This window comes from Periplaneta americana, chromosome 6 (assembly GCF_040183065.1).
Source record: "Periplaneta americana isolate PAMFEO1 chromosome 6, P.americana_PAMFEO1_priV1, whole genome shotgun sequence".
Taxonomy (NCBI): domain Eukaryota; kingdom Metazoa; phylum Arthropoda; class Insecta; order Blattodea; family Blattidae; genus Periplaneta; species Periplaneta americana.
The window spans coordinates 158,333,585-158,357,390 of record NC_091122.1 but is presented as its reverse complement, the minus strand read 5'-3'; the positions used below and the strand labels follow the sequence as shown (position 1 = coordinate 158,357,390).

At 33.8% G+C, this 23,806-nt stretch overlaps 1 protein-coding gene across 6 annotated transcripts in view; it reads left to right on the top strand.

The window, feature by feature from the left end:
* The window catches only part of LOC138701967 (uncharacterized), a 1,800,590-nt gene that overhangs the window by 314,648 nt on the left and 1,462,136 nt on the right, over positions 1-23,806 (top strand). The window contains exon 1 of one of the 6 annotated variants that reach the window (XR_011332748.1): positions 9,617-9,862. The exons of the other annotated variants lie outside the window; for them this stretch is intronic. The gene's annotated coding sequence lies outside the window, so the exon portion shown is untranslated. Of the gene's footprint in view, positions 1-9,616; positions 9,863-23,806 lie in introns of those variants that run through there. 6 annotated transcript variants of the gene reach the window in all.

Genomic DNA, 23,806 nt, shown 5'->3' with positions numbered 1-23,806 from the left:
GTATCTTTTGCTTATGATGTAACAGTAGTTGCTTTGTTAATTCATTTCCTTACAAACAATTTCCATGCGAATATTTTCAAAATTTTCAATACACTATCTTCAGTAATACGTATATACGGTATATTAGATTTACGAAAACATTCTGTAAGGCTACTAAATAAATAGGCCTATACCTGAAAATTTCACTTTTTTATACGAAAAGTTGAGAAAATATTTATTTTGAATAAAAAAATCAAACTTGTCAAAAATGAGGATTAAAATTAAAACTTACATTCTTATAATGCACTTACAGGCTACTTCTCAGGCAAATCTAAAAATTAACATTGATACAGTTTTAATAAGTTTCTTCCCTTTATCTATTGAATCAGTGCTAGGCATCCCTGAATATAGCTCGACCAAGCGGCATATACCACCCCTTTCGTCTGTCTCTTTCCTTTCCGCTGTAAATCGCCCAGGCTCTCCTGGGCTCTAAAGCGCGCGCTTGCTCCTGTGGGCATCAATTGACATGCCTGGTCTACAGGATCAAAAAATGTCCATACAACATAGGGTCAAAACTTGATAGTTTTCCCAGAAAAAAATTCTTTTCTTATTTTATTTCCGTTATACTGCTTATATCGCTAGTAAAATTACGAAAACAATTACATCAGTAGGTATATCTAGCAAAGAGTTAATGCTAGTTTAAATAAATATGTTTGTGTGTTCTATTACGTTTTCGTGAAAATAAATAAAACTGCATCCTTAAATTTGTTAATATTCTGGCGTGAGAGACGTGGCAAAGTGTTTATCAGGCAGTACTCTAACAGACGTAAGTACGAGTCAGCTGAGTCGAGCTTCCTGTCCATAGGTATTCTGCCGAGCGGATGACAGTTCAGTACAGGGTATTCGATAAACAACTGACAATGTCATTTACAGTTTAGGAATATCATATTTTATTAATTTATGGAGAAAGTCGTCGTAATTCAAGTGAGACAAGAAGATGTACCGTCAACGTTTTCCTCAAAGAAGATTACCTAATTATTATTATTATTATTATTATTATTATTATTATTATTATTATTATTATTATAAAAATTGTTACTAAGCACCTTTATACAAATAGTGCTTCCCTGGAAGCCTATGACTTTTTATAGACGTAAGTGAAATAGTACGTTTCTACACCCGAGAGGCGATAATGCAATGTATTCTGACCTATATAATATTTACGTTTTTCCTTCAGGCGAACGTTTAATTTGTTTCATTGCTGGGTCTGTATTGAAAAAGCCCCATCTAACTGACATGATCTGTGTATCAGGAGAGAGACTACCTTGCCAGCTGCTTTGTAAATACTGTATTATTCTGTGTGTAATTAACTTCAGAGTAAATGTGTCTCAACTTCGATGTCTTGTAATCACTCTATTTTACAAACATATGGGACAAAAACGCTAATTAAAACAGGAAAGAGTTTGAAATTATTTAGTGCAAGTCAATTAGTATTTCACAGGAAATACTTACTGTAACTAGCTAGATATGGAACACAAAATATTAATTAAAAAAATTATTAGTTTCAAGTTCTTTAGTCCAAGTCAATTACTGCAGAGCTAGAACTAGCTTTGGAATCTTTAGAATGTAATTTAGGCCCTAAAGAAAGAAATAAGTGTTAGCTGTATCTATCTGTTAGCGCTGCTGTTCTTTATGTAGGTGCTGGTGGTGGTAATAGTGCTATTGTTGGTATGGCAGTGTTGACAGTATGTATGTATGTATGTATGTATGTATGTATGTATGTATGTATGTAACTTACGTATTTAGTCACACTGCAAAGGGTATATAGCCGGTGGCAGTGGTAACTAATTGCACCCAATAAAGACAATAATAAACACAATTAATAAAAAATATAATTAATAATACTAATAATTAATACCAAAATTTAATTAATAATAATAATAATAATAATAATAATAATAATAATAGTAACGGGGAACATCCTAAATTAAATGAAGCACGATCAGTTAAAATAACGTTTAAAATAAATCTAATTTGTACGTACCTTAAACCTATGTTCGAACAAAAACCCACGAGTATGATATGTTCATATCTGCACAAGTACCTTTTAACACTACACTCATTTCGCTGTCAACTCACTCACTGCACTGGAACTACGACACATTTCACTGATTCTATCCTGATTTCACTAACACTTCAAAAACATTTCTCTGTTCAAATACTTTGCACTGCCACTATAAACTATAAAGCTTCACTGACAGGAACACGTTTCACTTACTCAACACACTTCACTGACACAACACATTTCACTGACAAAACATAATTCTTCACTGATAGAACACTTCAATAACAAAATATCAATTACACCCTTTAAATACTGTGTATAATTATCGTCTATTAGTAAAGTCCTTAAGCCTATTTTTAAATACATTTTTGGTTGTTGGTAAAGCCTTTAGTAAGTCTGCAGGTAAAGCATTCCAGTCCCTGCTAGTACGATTGAGAAAAGAAAACTTTCCAGTGTCCGTCCTCTGTCTTCTTTCCCTCAATTTATATGAGTGGTCGTTCCTTGAAGAGTAATTTGGCGGCTACAACCTATTTTTTATTTCTCTCCAGGCAGGCTCACCTCTGTATGTTTTGAACAGTGCACATAATCGAATTCTCGTTCTCCTGTCCGTGAGTGTGTCCCATTTTAATGGTGAATTTTTCCGACAATACTTGAGAGCCCGTTTTTTTAATCTTTTCCAGTGTCTTAGTATGTTCTAGTCTGTAAGGATCCCAACATGCAGCACCATATTCCATTACTGGACGTACTAGTGATTTATATGCAATCTCTTTGGATTTATCAGAGCCTTTTCTTAGTACCCTCATCACAAAGTGTAACGCTCTCCATGCTTTTCCCGCTGTGTCTGTAACGTGTTCCCCCCAGCCGAGATCGCTGCTAAATGTTATTCCGAGGTATTTACATTTGTTAACTTCCGGAATGGTTTCACCCCTTAATGTAGACAGTAGTCTATTTCATTTAACGACATTTTCCATTGCATTAGTTATCCAGTCTAAAAATTGATTGTGAAGAAGAATTGGCCGACAAATTTTGCATGGAGCCCTGTTTTAGGGACAGGGACGCAACCACATGGACTATATGCTCTTGGAGAAGAAAAACCCAATTCGGTGTCACCTCATTAGGGAACGAAGTTAAGACACCAAAACAGGTTTAAGGAACACAGAATCTAGGATGGCATTAGCTGTTTACTTTACTGATGTACCTTCATGTTGGTGATGCCCTCGGTAGCGTAGTTGTTATAGCGCTGGCTTTCTATGCTCGTGGTTGCGGGTTCGATCCCGGCTGAGGTCGATGGCATTTAAGTGTTTTTAAATCGACAGGCTCATGTCAGTAGATTTACTGGCATATAAAAGAACTCCTGCAGGACAAAATTCCGGCACACCGGCGACGCTGATATAACCTCTGCAGTTGCGAGCGTCGTTAAATAAACCATAGGCTGATTAATTTAATTCATATTAGTATGCAAAATGAAAGACGTCACGTGAAAGGAGCTCTTTTCATTCAGAGTTTAATGGGTGCGAGTTTTGCATTGTTTACTGATTCTAATAGGTTGTTTCGACACAGCATGCCTATTTTCTGTTTAAAAAGTAAACCTTTCATCGGGACTTCAGTTGTGATCTAGTGAAATAGGTACGGTACTGTGAAGATATATTAAAATGCCGCCAATAAAATCTGTAACTTTGCCTAAAAGAGTCCGGATATGATTATTTTTCAGCCAAGGACGAAAATTATATTATGGTGTAAAGTGTGTAAGTTAGACATAAAAGTAAAAAAGCGTCATGATTTACGAAAACATTGTGACTCTAAAGACACATCGAACTTCTGAAGTTGTTTAGTGATTCATTTCGGGTCAGTGCACTTTTTATTAGTCTATGACTTGTATCTGGTGTTGATATGTGCGAATACTCTGTTCCATAAACTTGAGAATCCACATTGTAAACACTTGATTGAAAAGTATAAGTCTACAAAATTGCCGACTGCAACAACCATGCGTACACAATACTTGGCCTCGTGTTATGATATAATTTTAAGTTCTATATGACCAGCTGTTGATAACAATAAAAGGGTTAAACTAAAACTGAAGTGTTTTCTTGAAAACAAAATCCTGCATATTCGAAATACTGTGAAGTACAGTATGAATTAGATAATGAATAGGCACAAGATAATACACAACGACATTATAATAAATATAAACTATATCAAATTCGCACAAATAACATCGTGTAATGTCGAAAGAATATGTTATTAGTACAAACATTGTTTCAGTGACAATCGAACAGGCTTATATTTGACAATGTACGAGTCTAGGCTACACAGTTGTACATTGCAACAAAATTAGTGACACTTATTTAGCTTCTGTCGAATTGTGATAGCGAGATGAGGCAGATGATTCGCCATGAATTACCTAACATTGGCCTTACAGTTGAGAAAAACCTTGCACAAAGCCCAACCAGGTAATCAGCCCAAAAGAGAATCGAACCAGCTCCCGAGCGCAGCTCCGGATCAGCAGGCTAACTCTCTACCACCTAAACTACGCCGGTAGTTCTGTATGTATGTATGTATGTATGTATGTATGTATGTATGTATGTATGTAATGTATGTAATGTAGGCCTATGCCTATGTATGTATTTTTTTATTTTACTGGGTTATTTTACGACGCTGTATCAACATCTAGGTTATTTAACGTCTGAATGAAACGAAGGTGATAATGCCGGTGAAATGAGTCCGGGGTCCAGCACCGAAAGTTACCCAGCATTTGCTCGTATTGGGTTAGGGAAAATCCCGGAAAAAACTTGAACCAGGTAACTTTCCACCACCAGGATTCGAACCCGGGCCACCTGGTTTCGCGGTTAGACGCGCTGACCGTTATTCCTCAGGTGTGGAATGTATGTATGTATGTATGTATCTATGTATGTATGTACGTAGCCCTATGTACCTATGTAATAACTGGCAAGTCGGACGTAGGCTATGTATGTAGCCTATGTAAGTTATGTAGGCTATGTAATTATGATTTATTTAACGACGCTCGCAACTGAAGAGGTTATATCAGCGTCGCCGATGTGCCGGAATTTTGTCCCGCTGGATTTCTTTTACATGCCAGTAAATCTACTGACATGAGCCTGTCGCATTTAAGCACATTTAAATGCCATCGACCTGGGCCGGAATCGAACCCGCAACCTCGAGCACAGAAGGCCAGCGATATAGGCCTACCGACTACGCTACCGAGGCCGACTGTGTATATATGTATGTATGTAGGTCTATGTATGTATGTATGTATGTATGTATGTATGTATGTATGTATGTATGTATGTATGTATGTATGTATGTAGTCTATGTATGTCTAAAAGAAAGTTCGAGTCGACCTGGTTGGCAAGTTGGTATAGCGCTGGCCTTCTATGCCCAAGGTTGCGGGTTCGATCCCGGGCCAAGTCGATGGCATTTAAGTGTGCTTAAATGCGACAGGCTCATGTCAGTAGATTTACTGGCATGTAAAAGAACTCCTGCGGGACAAAATTCCGGCACATGCGGCGACGCTGATATAACCTCTGCAGTTGCGAGCGTCGTTAAATAAAACATAACATTTAAGAAAGTTCGAGGTTTCAAGTGTTCTGTATGTTTAGGTTGAGTCCATGTAACTATATAAGTTGCAAGGCAAGTTTTAATGACCAAACATAGGTTATGCCTATCTCGTGGAGATGCAAAATTTGCCCCTCATGCTAGCAAATTAATAATATCCACAATGTAAGTGTGTATAACGCCTGAATTTTACTTTCCCGGTAGAGTCCTCCTTAAGACCATTGGCTTGTGCTTTTCAACATAACCGTTTACAATTACTGTATGTCGATTGGAAGCCATAGAATATCGACTGGTTTGATAAAATAATCGAAGCTTCACTATGAAAAGAGATCGACATGATACTTAGTATGCACCCTTGTACGAAGGGCGGAGGGAGGGGTTTGAAAAGAAACAAGCTACTGCGGAACAAACAAGGGGGTAGGGGTTGTGTCAGGGGGTGGACATGACAACTAGTTCTTCCTGCATGGTTAGGACTCGGCTTTATTCAAACAGGGTGCTCAAAAATTTATGTGTGCTTACACGTATGATGTATATTCTTCAAATGCATAATTTAGTCCCAGGAATTGACGCAATTTCCAGGATCTGTGATTGATTACTTTTATTACTGGACGTAGCCTATTTCACTCTATTAAAAATTGTGTATGTTTTTTTAAACAAACAATAGTTTCTCATTTCTACGTTAATTGTGAGGATATTACGAAATGACGGCAGGAAAATGAGAGTGTCCCATGAAACTTTCCACAGCACAATCTTTGTTCATTTTGACTGACCGATATTTGAAACTGGGGGTGTCCACTGTGAAAACCTAATGCCCTGTCTCTTGTCTAACGATGATAGTCTACTTTTAAAGTAGACGCCTAAATTGCAAAGAGCAAAATTTTTTTTATGTTACGGGATGGGATGAAGTTTTAATTTTTCAAAATCACTATGAAAACTTTTACTTTGTTCGAAATTGAATTCCTTAGGCTATATTTCTAATACGGTTGATAGTCTATCTTCTAATTGGTAGATTAGTCTTAGACCTATGCCTTGCATATGAAATCGAGGAGTTACTTTCGTAGACACCCTATGATTCCGGTTTCAGTTCTGTGTAATAGAGGCTTGTGCTGTTCCTTTTGTAATAATGTAAGCAAATGCCCATCTACAATACTTGATACTTTCATAAGTATCAAGCTATTCTACTGAACCCTGATATATAGATTTACTCATAAGTATGGAAGAGTGGAAGTCAAGTTTTACTTTTCTACTAACGCTTGTATTCGTAACAAACGAATGCAGATGGCGAAACGAAAACTAAGTATTGTCCCCATGACAACACAAACAAAAGCGACATCTGCAATCCATATTTATAACTCAGAAAAACTATGGATCTTACTGTATGATATGTTAAAGATAGGCAGTAAATTAATACGTAAAGGAACATTTTGGAGTTTAAAAAATCGATTTTCAGGATTTTTTTTTTTTTTTTAATTTTAGATAGCTTATCATGACTTTTATCTATCTTCTATCGATATACGAAAGAATTCAATTGAATTGCAGTTATAAATGTGTTAATAATGAGGTTTATAAATGCCTGCTTTCTATTGCTTTGTCATATGGTCCAGGTTTCACTACCATATGATGACGTAGCTTATTACCAAGATGTTGCCCTGCTACATGTAGACCTATGTTTCTGAATCATAGTGTGTTCAAGTACGTCTACTTGAGTAATAATTCACTTTAGAATTATTGTAATTTAGTGTAGAACGTTTTCATAGCCAATGTAGACCTAATAACCAAAATATTAAAATGTATACATCTCGATTACACAGCTTTTAACACTGTATCACTTCGGAATATGTATGGTAAGACTTTCCTGTGTTAAATTTCAACGTACCTCGTTTACATGTTTCGACTTATTTATGAGTCATCTTCAGAACTGGTCGTTGTTAGTCTTGGCGCCACTTGTTCTGTATCCTGTGAGGATGTGTTCCTGTGGTATAGTGCAGAGTCAAAGAGTGTGTTTTGAAGTTGAGTTGTGTGTTGAGAATTTCGTTGGGGTGTGTTTTTGTGTGTCTGTATATTTCATATTGTTCTAGTGTATTTAGTTTCTGGCTTTTTGGTTGGATGTGTAGTATTTCCATGTCTGTGTTGATGTCTCTGTGGGTGTGGTTAGCATTTGTGATGTGTTCTGCATATGTGGAGATGTTTTGTAATTTTGTTATGGCTGTGATGTGTTCTTTGTAACGTGTTTGAAATGATCTTCCTGTCTGCCCTATGTAGAAGTTGTTGCAGGTGTTACATTTGAGTTTGTATACGCCTGTGTGGTTGTATTTGTTTGTTTGTGTTAGTTGTGTGTTGAGGTGTTTTTGTAGAGTGTTATTTGTTCTGTATGCGATGTTGTAATTTAATTTCTTGAATGAGGTTGCAATTTTGTGTGTGTTTTCGTTTCCATATGTTAGTGTGATGTATTTTTTTGTGTTCTTGTGTTTGTGTTGTGTGATTATGTTTTGTCTTACGTATTATGTTGTCTATTATGTTGGGGTTGTATCCGTTTTCTTGTGCTATGTATTTGATTGTGTTTAGCTCTTCGTTGTAATCTTGTTGGTTCATTAGTATGTTGAGTAGTCTGTGTACCATTGTTCGGAATGGAGCTTGTTTGTGTTGTGTTGGGTGGTTGGATGTGTTGTGTATGTGTGTTGTTGTTGTTTTGGGTTTTCACAAATGCTAACCACACCCACAGACACATCAACACAGACATGGAAATACTACACATCCAACCAAAAAGCCAGAAACTAAATACACTAGAACAATATGAAATATACAGACACACGAAAACACACCCCAACGAAATTCTCAACACACAACTCAACTTCAAAACACACTCTTTGACTCTACACTATACCACAGGAACACACCCTCACAGGAAACAGAACAAGTGGCGCCGAGACCAACAACGACCAGTTCTGAAGATGACCCATAAATAAGTCGAAACATGTAAACGAGGTACGTTGAAATTTAACACAGGAAAGTCTTACTATACATATTCCGATTTAAATGTAACTTACGAGATACCAGTATCTCTTCACTGGCTTGATCTTATACTGTATTAACTTATCTACTTTACAAGCAACGTGCTTCTCTTCGTTAAATGCCATACGATTATCATATCACATTTCTTGGCCAGATGTTGAAGCTCATAAACAGAACATTGTAAATTTATTACTCTCTAAGCTGAATCTCTGTGTTACGCCTCAATTTTTTTATTTTATTTTCTTATTTATCGATATTCTTTCATTAAATTTAATCATTATTTTCATTCTTTTATATATAACGTACTGTATTATCAATAAATTTATGTTATAGACGACCTCTATTTTTAAATATTTCCACTGCAATTCTACAACTTGTAGGTAAGAAATAATGTATGAAGAAAGACGAACATAGACTGAAAAGTGAACAGAGATGTCTTCAGGTGAAGTGTGACTACAGTTCGTGGACAAGCACGACCCGAAACTGTCCCTCCGACTTCAGTTTACCCACCGCTATCCATCACGTAGGTAATATGTCTTGTCCCACTGTCAACCCACGGGAAATCTACGGTTGTACCCCACCCCCCCTGAAATCCAGCAATCAACCCGCACAAAAACAACTCTCCTACCTACCTGTATATTCTTAATGACCAATTACGCTAATTAAAAACAGGGTCGAATAAGGCCAGCTATTACTTTTTTTACTGTCGGTGTAAAAACGTACCCCCTGTCGTTTTTTGTCACAGAGGGTTGCAAAATATATCCAAGGGATGGGGCGGAGGGTTGTTGTACCCGGAGCGTAGAGGGGGTTATGCGTGTTTGAAAAGAGGAGGGATGTGAAGTAATTTTCGGACCAATAGGAACATTGGACTGCCATGTGTCTCCGTGTTGTGACGTCACGCAAGCCAAACCCTCTCCTCCATTTTTAGTTTTGACTGCACCGCGGACCCGTTTGAAAGGCCAAAGCCGGTCTTTTGAAGGCACGCAGTGCATGTACACTTCGCGTCTTTCTCTGCTTCGCTTTTGCTTCTTTTTTCGCGCAAATATGAGTTCCTTTATTTGTTGTATTGTTGTTCCAAGTTCTCAAGTGCATGTGGAGTGCCCCCTTACCTTCCCGTCCCCCACTCCTTTCTCCTCCTAGTGCTAATATTGTGCCTTGAACCTGCTCTCTAAGCAAATTGCAAAAAATGGATTTATTTCAACGTTTTAGAAGATGATGTGGGCGTGGCTTCAGGTAGGACTCTATGGTCACATTATTATTATTATTATTATTATTATTATTATTATTATTATTATTATTGTTACTGTAATTGGCCTTGTGCTGTTGTTTTTGCACGTTAATATTCTAAATAAATAAATAAATTAAATAAATAAATAAATAATAATAATAATTATTATTATTATTATTATTATTATCATACACTTTTTTTATTGTCTTTGTGACGTAGAATATAGTGCTTGAGTATATAGCCGTTACAGTTTTTATTATTTTTATGTAACAATTAATTGTAGCCTCCGTCAGTTGTTCAAGGTCAATGGAAAATAGTCAACATATAAACTAGTAAGAAGAGCAGTTTCTTTAATTCTATTTATAATATTTGCGATGATTATACTTAGGGAAATTTTCTATTTTTTTTATGTTTGAGTTTGCATTAATATTTTTATACCGACAGCATTAACATTCCTGTAATATTAGTATATATTAAAGCTATTGTAACATTCCGACGATTATTTTTATGTTAATGAACAATTAATTGTACCATCTTCAATTGTTCAAGGTCAATGGAAAACATTAACATATAAAGTAGTAAGAACAGCAATTTTCTTAATTAGTTCTATTTATAATATTTCCGATGATTATACTTAGGACAATTTTCTATTTTTTTTTTTTAATGTTTGAATTTGCATTAATATTTTTATACAGTCAGCATTAACGTTCCTGTAATATTATTATCTATTAAAGCAATTATAACATTCCGACGATTATTTTTATGTTAATGAACAATTAATTGTAGCATCCTTCAATTGTTCAAGGTCAATGGAAAATAGTCGACATATAAACTAGAAAGAACAGCAGTTTCCTTTGTTAGTCCATTTATAATATTTGCGACGATTATAGTTAGGCCTATATAGGACAATTTTCTGTTTTTTTTATGTTTGAGTTTCCATTAATATTTTTATACCATCAACATTAACGTTCCTATAATATTAGTAGACTATCTATGAAAGCTATTGTAACATTTCGACGATTATTTTCATGTTAATAAACAATTAATTGTTCAAGGTCAATGGAAAAGAGCCAACATATAAACTAGTAAGAACAGAAGTTTCCTTTGTTAGTTCTATTTATAGGCCTAATATTTTACGACGATTACACTTAGGCCTATATAGGACAATTTTGTGTTTTTTTATGTTAACTTTGCATTTATATTTTACACCGTCAGCATTAACGTTCCTGTACTGTTAGTATCTATTAAAGCTATTGTAACATTCCGACGATTAGGCCTATAGTTCACGGTGATGTTGATTGATGATAATTAGGCTATGATGATAGTGATCTTGAGCATAATTATTTACTAAAAGGTGATTTGATATGCGTATAAAACTATTTTAGTTAGCTTAAATATTGTTTCAATTGTAGGCCAAAATGGAGATTGAAAAATTATAGGTAGGCCTATCAACGTCTTTGTTAACTTCAATTAACATAATTTGCTTACAGGAACTACGCCACTATTGAGCAGGCCTAAATTGAATAGGCCTAACTTACATGGTATTAGTATTAAACTTTTAAGTGACATTAAATTCCGAAGGTAATTAATTCGTCAGAATCGCATTATTGTATTCTTTGCAAAGTTATTAATCCAATTGATACAATAAATTCTTATAATCATTATTCTTGTTGTTCTAGTATAGTAGTCTATTATTAAGATACTTATGATGATTTGTTGATTAAAATAGACCTCGGTGTTCTTTGATGGACCTAACCTCCTGTGTAGGGGAGAATTCGCCACAAGATAATCAACAGCGCCTATAATTTTATTTGGCTTATTTCTTTAGATTAGGCCTATTATTAAAAATATATGATTATAATTCTACTATTATTCTATTATTATTATTATTCTATTATTATTATTATTCTATTATTATTATTATTATTCTATTATTATTATTATTCTATTATTATTCTTATTATTATTATTATTATTATTCTATTATTATTCTATTATTATTCTATTATTATTCTATTATTATTATTATTATTATTATTCTATTATTATTATTATTATTCTATTATTATTATTATTCTATTATTATTATTATTATTATTCTATTATTATTATTATTCTATTATTATTATTATTCTATTATTATTATTCTATTATTATTATTCTATTATTATTATTCTATTATTATTATTATTAATCTATTATTATTATTATTATTAATCTATTATTATTATTATTAATCTATTATTATATTATTATTATTATTTATTATTATTATTATTCTATTATTATTATTATTATTATTATTCTATTATTATTATTATTCTATTATTATTATTATTATTATTATTATTATTATTATTCTATTATTATTATTCTATTATTATTATTATTATTATTATTATTAAAAAAAGAGTATTCCCGTAACATGCCATGAAGGCACTTGGGGGGGGGGCATGGAGGTAGAGCCCCATGCTTTCCATGACCTCGGCGCTAGAATGAGGTGGTGTGGTCGGTACCACGCTCTGACCGCTTTTACCCCCGGGAAAGACCCGGTACTCAATTTTATAGGATGCTGAGTGAACCTCGGGGCCGTTGTGAAAGTTTGGCAACGAGAAAAAATCCTGTCACCATCTGGGATCGAAAATATTCTGTTATTATTATTATTATTATTATTATTATTATTATTATTATTATTATATTATTATTATTATATTATTATTATTATATTATTATTATTATATTATTATTATTATTATATTATATTATTATTATATTATATTATTATTATATTATTATTATATTATATTATTATTATATTATTATTATTATTATATTATATTATTATTATTATTATTATATTATATTATTATTCTATTATTATTATTATTCTATTATTATTATTATTCTATTATTATTATTATTATTATTCTATTATTATTATTATTATTATTCTATTATTATTATTATTATTATTCTATTATTATTATTATTATTCTATTATTATTATTATTATTATTATTATTATTCTATTATTATTCTATTGTTATTATTCTCATTATTACTAATATACTACTACTACTACTACTACTACTACTACTACTACTACTACTACTACGTGATTGTTGTCATTATTGCCCCTAACTTACTTGGTCTATCAATATTGTAATTTTTACTAATTATTTCATTTTTACTTTTACCCTGCAAGGCTTAATGCTGTTAGTAGGCTAATAAGAAAAGAAAAATGCTTCAGAATAAAGGAAGTAAAATAGAAAAAAAAATAGGAGAAAATAATATAAAGGGGAGGAGTATGCCTATAAACCTCACAATAGTGTGTTTCTCTTTTCCGAAGAGTAGGCGTAATTTGATTCTAATCCAACTGCCAAACTTTTGCTTCGTCTGCATTCTCGGTATAGCTGATGGTAGTCAGGAAGTCGTTAGTCTGTTTGACTTTCTACTCTTCAATCCGGTCTCTTAATGTACTGTAGGTAGATATTTATATTACTTTCCAGTTCAAATCCCCAGTTGATCTTCTGCTGGCCATTTTCTTGTATATATAAATGAAATCAGATTCCTGTACTGAACTACTTTCCATTTCTCATTAATTTGCGGGATTAAACTGGATTTAAAGAGATACGTTATTATTATTATTATTATTATTATTATTATTATTATTATTATTATTATTATTTATTTTTTAATGTAACATCGACAAAATCACAGAATGATCTGAAGAGAATAAAATGGAATTTATCGTTTCCAAGGTTAATGTCAATTCATAATCTTCTAGAGGAAAACTACTTCTCTTAATTTCAACTTACTTAGGCCTTTAACAGAACGGATTGTGATAAAGACTTGGAGTTCTCTTTGACAGTAAACTTTAATTCCACAAGCATATAAGCTTAGATTTATTAAGACCATCGCCCAAGGCCTTACTCATGCAATTAGGATGTTGAGTCTTATACGGGTAATAACATAGGCTACTCTTTCTCTATGCCTAATTATCTTTTAATACTTTTTACATTAGTAACATCAAAACTTTGATAGGTTATGCATTTTGTAGTCTGGAATTCTGTTACAACTGATTCGAATAAATTTCATTCTCCAAAGCAAATTCATATTGTTGCTTGTAGGCCTATACAGGGTGTAAGGGGTATAAGCGCCGTTTTATTCACAGTCTTCTGGGACTGTCTACAGGATCAAAAAATGTCCATACAACATAGGGTCAAAACTTGATAGTTTTCCCAGAAAAAAAATTCTTTTCTTATTTTATTCGCGTTATACTACTTATATCGTTACTAAAATTACGAAAACAATTACATCAGTAGGTATATCTAGCAAAGAGTTAATATTAGTTTAAATAAATATTTGTGTGTTCTATTACGTTTTCTTGAAATTAAATAAAAATACATGCTTAAATTTGTTAATATTCTGGCGTGAGAGACGTGGCAACGTGTTCTGCAGGCAGTACTCTGCACAGACGTACGTAAGAATCAGCTGAGTTCAAGCTCCCTGTCCATAGGTCTTCTGCCGAGCGGATGAGAGTTCAGTACAGGGTATTCGATAAACAACTTACAATATCGTTTACAGTTCAGGTATATCATATGTTATTAATATATGGAGAAAGTCGTCGTAATTCAAGTGAGGCAAGAAGGATGTACAGTCAACTTTTTCCTCAAAGAAGCTTACCTAATCGGCGAATTTTTGTAGCAGTTTCTCAACGATTTTTAGAAACTAGGAGTCTCTTACCTCATTTCGAAAATCACACAACCAGAAATTTGTTTAAAAATGATATTGCTTTACGGAAGCGGAAGAGATTAAAATGTTGCATGAGAAAAAAAGTTCTTGTGATTTTGTGCAGAAAACCATTATTGTTTATTTTTTAGACGTACAATAAAAATAGAGTAATATTGTTATATAAAATGTAAATTTACCATAATGTTCTATTAATGAGATTGAAAGTTTGTATTTACTGCTGATTTTAGGTAAACAACAGTATGACAAATGTCTCAATTCCGGTGGGGAATAGCTATGTTGAAAAATAGCGCTATTGCTGTAGCTATCTGTTCCAATAAATCTTTCAGTGATATTGTGTTTTCTTTCTGTAAACGGACCCAGGAAAACTTACTTTCTGGATAGCCCTCGTAATTGCGCTAGTGGAAGAAAAAAAAAACCTTTTCATCTGTCTCCATGAGAATGTTTGCTTGTTATTCTTCTTGGCAATGGAAGCTTTGGGATGCTCAACCATTACAGTTGTACGGGATAATTTTTTTTAGAAATTCCATTCGCACCTTTTAGGTTTGAAAGCTATGATGCCTTTTTTTTTTAGTTATTTAACGACGCCGTATCAACTACTAGGTTATTTAGCGTCGATGAGATTGGTGGTAAGTTACTTGGCGAGATGATGCCGAGGATTCGCCATAGTTTACCTGGCATTCACCTTACGGTTGGGGAAAACCTCGGAAAAAACCCAACCAGGTAATCAGCCCAAGCGGGGATCGAACCCGCGCCCGAGCGCAACTTCAGACCGGAAGACAAGCGCCTTAACCGACTGAGCCACGCCGGTGGCTTTATGATGCCTTTCTTTACAAAATACTCTACGAGTTATTTAGACATTTTATTGACACTGTAGTTAGGCCTACGTATTTAGACTACCGATGTGGAATGAGCGCTAGCTCGAATCTTCATGGGAAATTTCGGCCAATGTATGGGACTGGTACCCACCCAGCATCTTGATGAATTTACGGAGCTAGAGCGTGTAGCGGAATTCGGTGTCGCAAGCTAGCTATGACTGCTGGGGGATCAATTGCGCTGACCACACGTTACACCGACGCCGGTTTGTTAACCGTTCACCTCTGCTGAGGCATGTGGACGTGAGACCAGCAGATTCACGTGATATTGAATCATTAGAAGCCTTGTAACGAAATTTAATCCACAAAGTTGGGTTTCCAATGCGAAGATGTAAATTCTCGTCTCTTTACTTGTGAAGTATAGGCCTATTAAGGATATTTTACTAACACAATATTAGACTATTTTTAATTAGTGGAAGTAACCGGTCCGCCGTCTTGGACCTGTGGATACCATATGCCATGGGCTTCCCATCCAAGCGACCCGTAGTTCTATTCCCGGCTTGGCAATAGAAGAGATTTATTTTCCGCCCATGTGACTTAGTGTTATTCCTTTCCTTTTTACTTGGCTGCAGTGGCTTGGCTCGTGTTGACCACAATCACAAGTCCACCCCGTGGAGTAACGGTTAGCGCATCTGGCCGCGAAACCAGGTGGCTTGGGTTCGATTTCTGGTCGGGGCACGTTACCTGGTTGAGGTTTTTCCGGGGTTTTCTCTCAACCCAATACGAGCAAATGCTGGGTAACTTTCGGTGCTGGACCCCGGACTCATTTCACCGGCATTATCACCTTTATCTTATTCAGACGCTAGTTAACCTAAGGTGTTGATAAAGCGTCGTAAAATAACCTACTTAAAAATAAAAAAATGAAAAAAAAACACAAGCTCAAAGAGGCGCACATTATGTTTATCAAAAGGCACCTTTCTACAGCCTCTCTATTGGATTTTACTGTACAAAGTTGGTAAAGAAGGAAACTAAATAATAAGTTGGGACCGTACTCTGTCCCAGGAAGCTAAAGGTGCTATTCATAGACATTTCGCAGCACGCGCTTCGAGCGTACTAAGCTAGCCCCGGCTATCCACTGGTTACTAGTACAGAATTCAAATCATATCCTATCGCTAACACTGGTTTATGAATACGAAAAACGCTGATCATCCACCGGAAGCCCGCGCTAAAAATGTCTATGAATACGGCCCTTAAAGATTAAGTAGGCCTACTTGTTATTGGAGTTTTTACGTGGACGACGATCATGTTTCTAGGAAGCGAAGTACCTGACTCACGGTTCACACGAATCTTGTTTCGTCAAACAGGGCAGAACAAATCATGGCCCACTTTAACTATTACACTAATATTTACTATTTAAATTATTTACTCTGTATTCACTAGAATACACAATTTTACTACTTACACTATAACAAAGAATGTAGGCTTACATTGATCAAACATTATTTACAATATTAGTCTAAGCTTAGGCCTATTTACAGTGTTGTGTGGTCTATTGTAATGCAAGGTATTTTATTTCCATAAAACTATAGCATAATTATTTTGTAAATTCTGTGCAATAGAGTAAATAATGTTTCATCAATGTAAACGTTCATTCTTTATGATAGTGTAATAGTTTAAAATAGCGTATTTGTGGAAAGGGCTGTCAGATATTTACTACTTTCAAAAGCAGATTGTCAGAAAGACTCCTTTTCGTGTCTAGAATATGATCTTCCTTCAAATATTACTTTTGTAGAAAATTTATTTAGTACACTGTCCTTGTAAATTTTATGTTATATTAGTCTACTGGCTAAAACCACACCGTACACGAGCCTGGCTCTTACGGTAGTGGCTAGAAACATTTTTGTTTTATGATTTTAATTTGTAGGCCTACTCACTAGCTAGCTAGTTAAATAAAATAAAAAAAATATATCGACTTTCCTTCGTTAACTTATGTTAATCATTCCTTCTATCTAAATTGTCTTATTTATCGTTAAATTGTACTTTTTTAACTCTTAGAATTATATGTAACTAAACACATCTAGAGTAAGTAAATTTTGCTCTATTAGACTATCATTGTTGTTAATTATTATTATTATTATTATTATTATTTACATCAGCTGCTTGTCTATGCGGATGACGTGAATGTTAGGAGAAAATCCACAAACGATTGGGGAAAATACGGGAATTTTACTGGAAGCAAGTAAAGATATATTAGGTTTTGAAGTAAATCCCGAAAAGACAAAGTATATGATTATGTCTCGTGACCAGAATATTGTACGAAATGGAAATTTAAAAATTGGAAATTTATCCTTTGAAGAGGTGGAAAAATTCAAATACCTGGGAGCAACAGTAACAAATATAAATGATACTCGGGAGGAAATTAAACACAGAATAAATATGGGGAAATGCCTGTTATTATTCGATTGAGAAGCTTTCATCATCCAGTCTGCTGTCAAAAAATCTGAAAGTTAGAATTTATAAAACAGTTATATTACCGGTTGTTCTTTATGGTTGTGAAACTAGGACTCTCACTTTGAGAGAGGAACATAGGTTAAGGGTGTTTGAGAATAACGTGCTTATGAAAATATTTGGGGCTAAGAGGGATGAAGTTACAGGAGAATGGAGAAAGTTACACAAGACAGAATTGGACGCATTGTATTCTTCACCTGACATAATTAGGAACATTAAATCCAGACGTATGGACGAATCCAGAAATGCATATAGAGTGTTAGTTGGGAGGTCGGAGGGAAAAAGACTTTTGGGGAGGCCGTGACGTAGATGGGAAGATAATATTAAAATGGATCTGAGGGAGATGGGATATGATGATAGAGACTGGATTAATCTTGCTCAGGATAGGGACCAATGGCGGGCTTATGTGAGGGCGGCAATGAACCTCCGGATTCCTTAAAAGCCAGTAAGTAAGTAAGTAAGTAAGTAAGTAAGTAAGTAAGTAAGTAAGTAAGTAAGTAAGTAAGTAAGTAAGTATTTTATATTGGCTAAGTGGAAGGAAAGGCCTTATGTCCTTAAATCTGCCAGTGCAAATAAATAAATAAATAAATAAATAAATAAATAAATAAATAAATAAATAAATAAATAAATAAATAAATAAATAAATAAATACATAAATAAATAAATAAATAGGCCTAAATAATTACATAGGCCTAAATAAGTAAGGAAATAAATAAATAAATAATAAATAAATAAATAATAAATAAATAAATAAATAAATAATTAATTAAGTAAATAAATAAATAATTAATTAAGTAAATAAATAAATAATTAATTAAGTAAATAAATAAATAAATAATTAAGTAAATAAATAAGTACATAAGTAATTAAGTAACTAAATAAATAAATAAATAAATAAGTAAATAATTTAAATTTTAGGATTTTCAACAGCCTCCGTGGCGAAGTTTTAAATCATTAATAGAACGTCAACTGTAGCATTATATGTAAATGTTCCCTCATAGTACCTGTGTCACGCGCCAACATGACGTCACGCCAATATAATATATGAACAACTAAACTTATTTCCGTACGCCCTGGGAGACAGAATAATAATAAGACAAAGAAGAAGATAGCGTAACTGAGTAGGATTGATTTTTAACATATTCAGTTAAGCCTACAGAATGTTCGATCGGGGTCTCGAACTAGCATTCTCTCATTGGAAGATTTGTACTCTTGTGACCCAGACTGACGTTAAAATTGACCATCGTGGATTAAACGTCTCTAACTTGAGTGTGAGTTGCTATTTCGTTTATTTTATTGCTGGCGTCATGCATATTTATTGGACATATGCTAGACATACAATATCCCCACTCATCGTCGATGTTGTGAAGACTTTATTCTTGACAACAGTGACATAGGTCTTTATATTGGACTTATGACTTGACACATAATTAATTATTAATTACTTTTAACAAAAGCCTATAATGACGAGAGGATACTGAGACGTTTATTCAGTTTGTTAGGTTTTATTTTTCCCATTCGAGACTTAGATGCTATGCAAACACTAGTGGAACTATCATGGCTTCAAGGATTTAGCACTTTCTTTGAATTCTACCAGGTAGACTATAGTGGGATAATTCATCTGCAGCTAAACATATTTTTGTTTTACAAAGAAACCCCTAAGAATAACATAATCATACAGGGACATCATTTTATTTTTACTTCAATTTTTATTGTACCTGAGTTTTTGAATGTACTTCACTCCCACTCCTTCTACTAATGAAGTTCAACCGTCCTCCATACAGATCCAAAACCGTATATACAGTCAAAGTAGCCTTACGGTCTTAGTAAACAGTGCGTTCCAAAAATATGTTCACGTTTTCCAGTGACGAAAGAGCTTTCAATATTGCATCATTTTCCATTTGCCTACGTCGCATCCCGGTTTCCCCCACCTGCTTCTATTCGCCTCTCTGTAAATGCTAGTGGCTGGGCTGTCTTGGCTCTTTTCTGAGAACATTAATTTCTGTTAGGAATTGGACGTCTACGTAATATTATACCCATACAATTGTTTAAAATAACAAATAAAAGGGCCTCGTTAAGTAATTAACTGTCATGTGATTTCCTTCCTTTCTACGACGCTGCGACGTAACCACTTGGACGGACAGTAGATAGCATGTCTGAGTAATTTTATCTTTTCGGATCGGGCAGAAGTGAAGACTGAATTTACAGTACGTAAGGTACTCTTTTATAGAGTAGGTACAGAATTATTTCAACATGAGTTACTAGTACGAAGTACGAACCTGGTAATTGGAATTACGTACAATAGTCTATAGTGCGATAATATGCACATTAGAATGAAGCCTGTATCGAAATGAACGGCCACTATTTTCAAAAATGTGTTTAAATATCCATATTATGATTATTTTTCAATTTAACTTCATTATCTATAGTATAGGCTAATGTGCTGCAGACAGTATAATATACATTGCATAATGAATACGTCCGTATGGAAAGTCAGTTCGTAAGTAAAAACACTTATTGTTAATACTGTACTGTATTTTGATTAAACAAAAACCTAATGAAAATCATCAAACTTAAAATCGCGATATTTCCTAGTTTAAGTAAATGGATGAACTACTTTTCTTCCCTCCTATACCTAGTAAAGTGATTGTTTTTATATTACGCCAGTATCATCGAACTCCAGTCGGGGAAGGGGGTAGCAAACGTTGTTTCCGGTTCTTAATCGTTGAACCAAAGGTATAGCCAGGTTAATGTTAAAAATATTAGTAAAAATAAAATGATGTCCCTGTAGTTGTGCACCAAAAGGACGTCCTATAAAAAAGAATTTACAAAATTTAGAACTCTTGACCTTAACCTTACAAGTAGGCTACATTCTTTCCCCGGTGATGTTTTATGTCAAAAAATTCAAGATACTTTAGTAGGCCTACTAATCATAACATTCATAATTTGAACACACGATCAGTACTGTAGTTGAGCTGGTACGGGCCGGTACGCCGTACCGTCTAAAATAATAACTCGCAGTTACCGTACCGGGAAAAATATATAGACTCGAAAATACGAGTATATTAATTACTAGTGGCTTGTGCAGCAAATGCTGCAAACTAAGTTCATTAGACGTTCAAATAAATATTTTTCAGATTTATTTTCAATGAAGAATACCAGACTTTTTTTAAAGTTATTTGCTTCCATAATAATGAAAGATACTCTCTCTCGAGCCAATACTGAAGAGAACCACGCATATAAAAATCTACACCACACAGCCATTAAATATATGAAAAAGAACCAATCCCTCTTGATTAATAACTATAAACATATTTGATTTTTAATACTATTATTATCTTACGTAAGTTTTATAGCTTTCAGTAACATATACTATATATACTATATAGCCGCCACTCAGTAAAATATAGAAATCAAAATCTAATTAGAGTTATTCTCTACATCTACTTATATAACCCCAAAACGTTTCACTTTTATGTCATCAATATAGCAGTAATATGTATAATTAATGAAAATTAGTCACATCATGGCATTAACTACAATAATATTTCATTTCTAATGGTAATAATATCAAACCACCTCAAGTTTCGTAGTTTTTAATATCCAATATACAGCTGTACCCAGAAAATTACACACCACAGAATCGAACCTGTAAATTATTTTTAGTAAGTTATGTTTTTAATAACCAATTTAATTTGAGCACTAAATATGTCAGCATTCTTGCAGATCATGGCCTTCGTATAATATTGTTTACTGTAGTGTGTGTTTTGTTTTATTCTGAAATGCAAATAGCTAGTTCTCAAAACTGACGACTGATGGATTTTGGAAAATAGGAAAATTATGTTGAAAAATTGACATTTCACTGAAAACGACTATTTTTCTGAGAAACTTTGAGTTCCAAGCTTCAAAATGAGGCGCCATTTATTAAAATCCTTTCAGCCGTTTTCCCGTAATTTCCATTACCAGTTCAAATTATATATATATATATATATATATATATATATATATATATATGTTTAAATAATCTTTAATAGACTTTTAAATGCAGGATTTTATTTGAAAACATTTTGATATAGCTATGGCATAAAAGTAGCGGGTGGCATCTCATATCCTTTGCTTAAACGCTCGCCCATTCGTTGTTTTATCGAAAACCATGGTCTGGCACTTCTGGAGTAGTTGTGATTTATTACTGTAGTTTCAAGCTTGCATACCGCCGAGGTATTGTAAATATTGATAATTTAAATAGACCTATGTAAGTGTCTATTGTATTAAGGCTGGTTGAATGGAAGAGAAGGCCTTATGGCAGTCATATCAATTGATCCCATAGGCTCAAGCGTGCGCTTTAGAGCCCAGGAGAGCCTGAGCGCTTTACAGCGGAAAGGAAAGAGACAGACGAGAGAGGTAGTATGGCATATATGGTCGAGCTATATACAGGGATGGCCAGCACTAATTCAAAAGATAAAGGAAAGAAAACTTATTAAAACTGTATCGATGTTAATTTTTAGATTTGTTTGAGAAGTATGACTGCATTATAAGAACGTAAGTTTTAATTTTAATGCTCATTTGTCACAAGTTCGTTTTTTTTATTCGGAAGGCATATTTTCTCAACTTAATTTTTATAGGAAAGTGAAATTTTCAGATATATATCTATTTATTTATTAGCCTTACAGGTACTGAAACAGTGTTTTCGTAAATATAATATACCGTAAATACGTATTACTGAAGAGAGTGTATTATAAATTTTCAAATTATTCGCATGGGAAATGTGTGTAAGGAAATAAATTAACAAAGCAGCTACTGTTACATCATAAGCAGAAGATACATGTCCATGTGTTGCAAAAATGTCAGTTCTATAGCTTCAGCAGATTTCAAGAAAATAATTTAATATTCTGATGATAGAAAGTTGCTCACCAATATCACCTTAAAAGCATAATGCGATAAAAGTTTTGTTATGTAATATTAGTTACACTTAAAACAGATACAGTACATATGTAACTTTGCTCTGTACTATAATATTGTTTTGATTAGTTCATTGATTACTTTTATAAGACCAAAGATACCATCAATATAAATTCCAATTTATCATGTCATAGTCAATCTCTTTTTTTGGGATAACACTTTCTTTATGAATGATGTGTTTCATCCACTTAGTACAGTATAATTGTAATACTATGGAATTTATGTGAATATTTCTTCTTAACTCTTTATTATGTTATTAACGTTTAAAACAAAAGTGCAATATTAAGAACTTGGTGTTAGTACTTTTGTTTTACAGACAATATAGATAATATCAAACAGAAAGAAGCCATATAAAAATAACGACATAAATTTTCACGTTCAGTTTGAAGTTTGTACACCACTGTTTTCTTATTATTCCTCTTGCTTATTCCTCCTTCCATACCTAGCGCTCGACGCCCGCGCATGACGTCAAGATCAGAAAAATGCGCTTGCTTTGCCATCACTGCCTTATGGCGTTAATTTTACCAGCGAAAATAAAACATTCTAAAACATTCTATTCCATCATAGTCAGGAAGGTCCATTATTCAATTTGTATTGTAATTTTATAACTTCCTTCGTCTTCTTCGGTTGTCTCACGGATACCATCCTGACCGTTAGATATAAGTCTCGTGGGTTGATTCCTGATGGAGAGCGAACGATTTTAAAGTGCTACAAAATCTGGGAGGGAAGTAAAGCTGTGAGGCCTGTGTCGTACATTTAGCACTCTGTTTCTGACGGCGAGCTCAAGGCAAAATATGTCAGCTATTTCTCTCAGTCAAATTTTGACGCTGGATAACTTCTACAGTTGAAAACATCATTAAATAAGATAAGCCTAATATTACAGCTCCTTTCTAGAAATGAGACAGAACATCATGA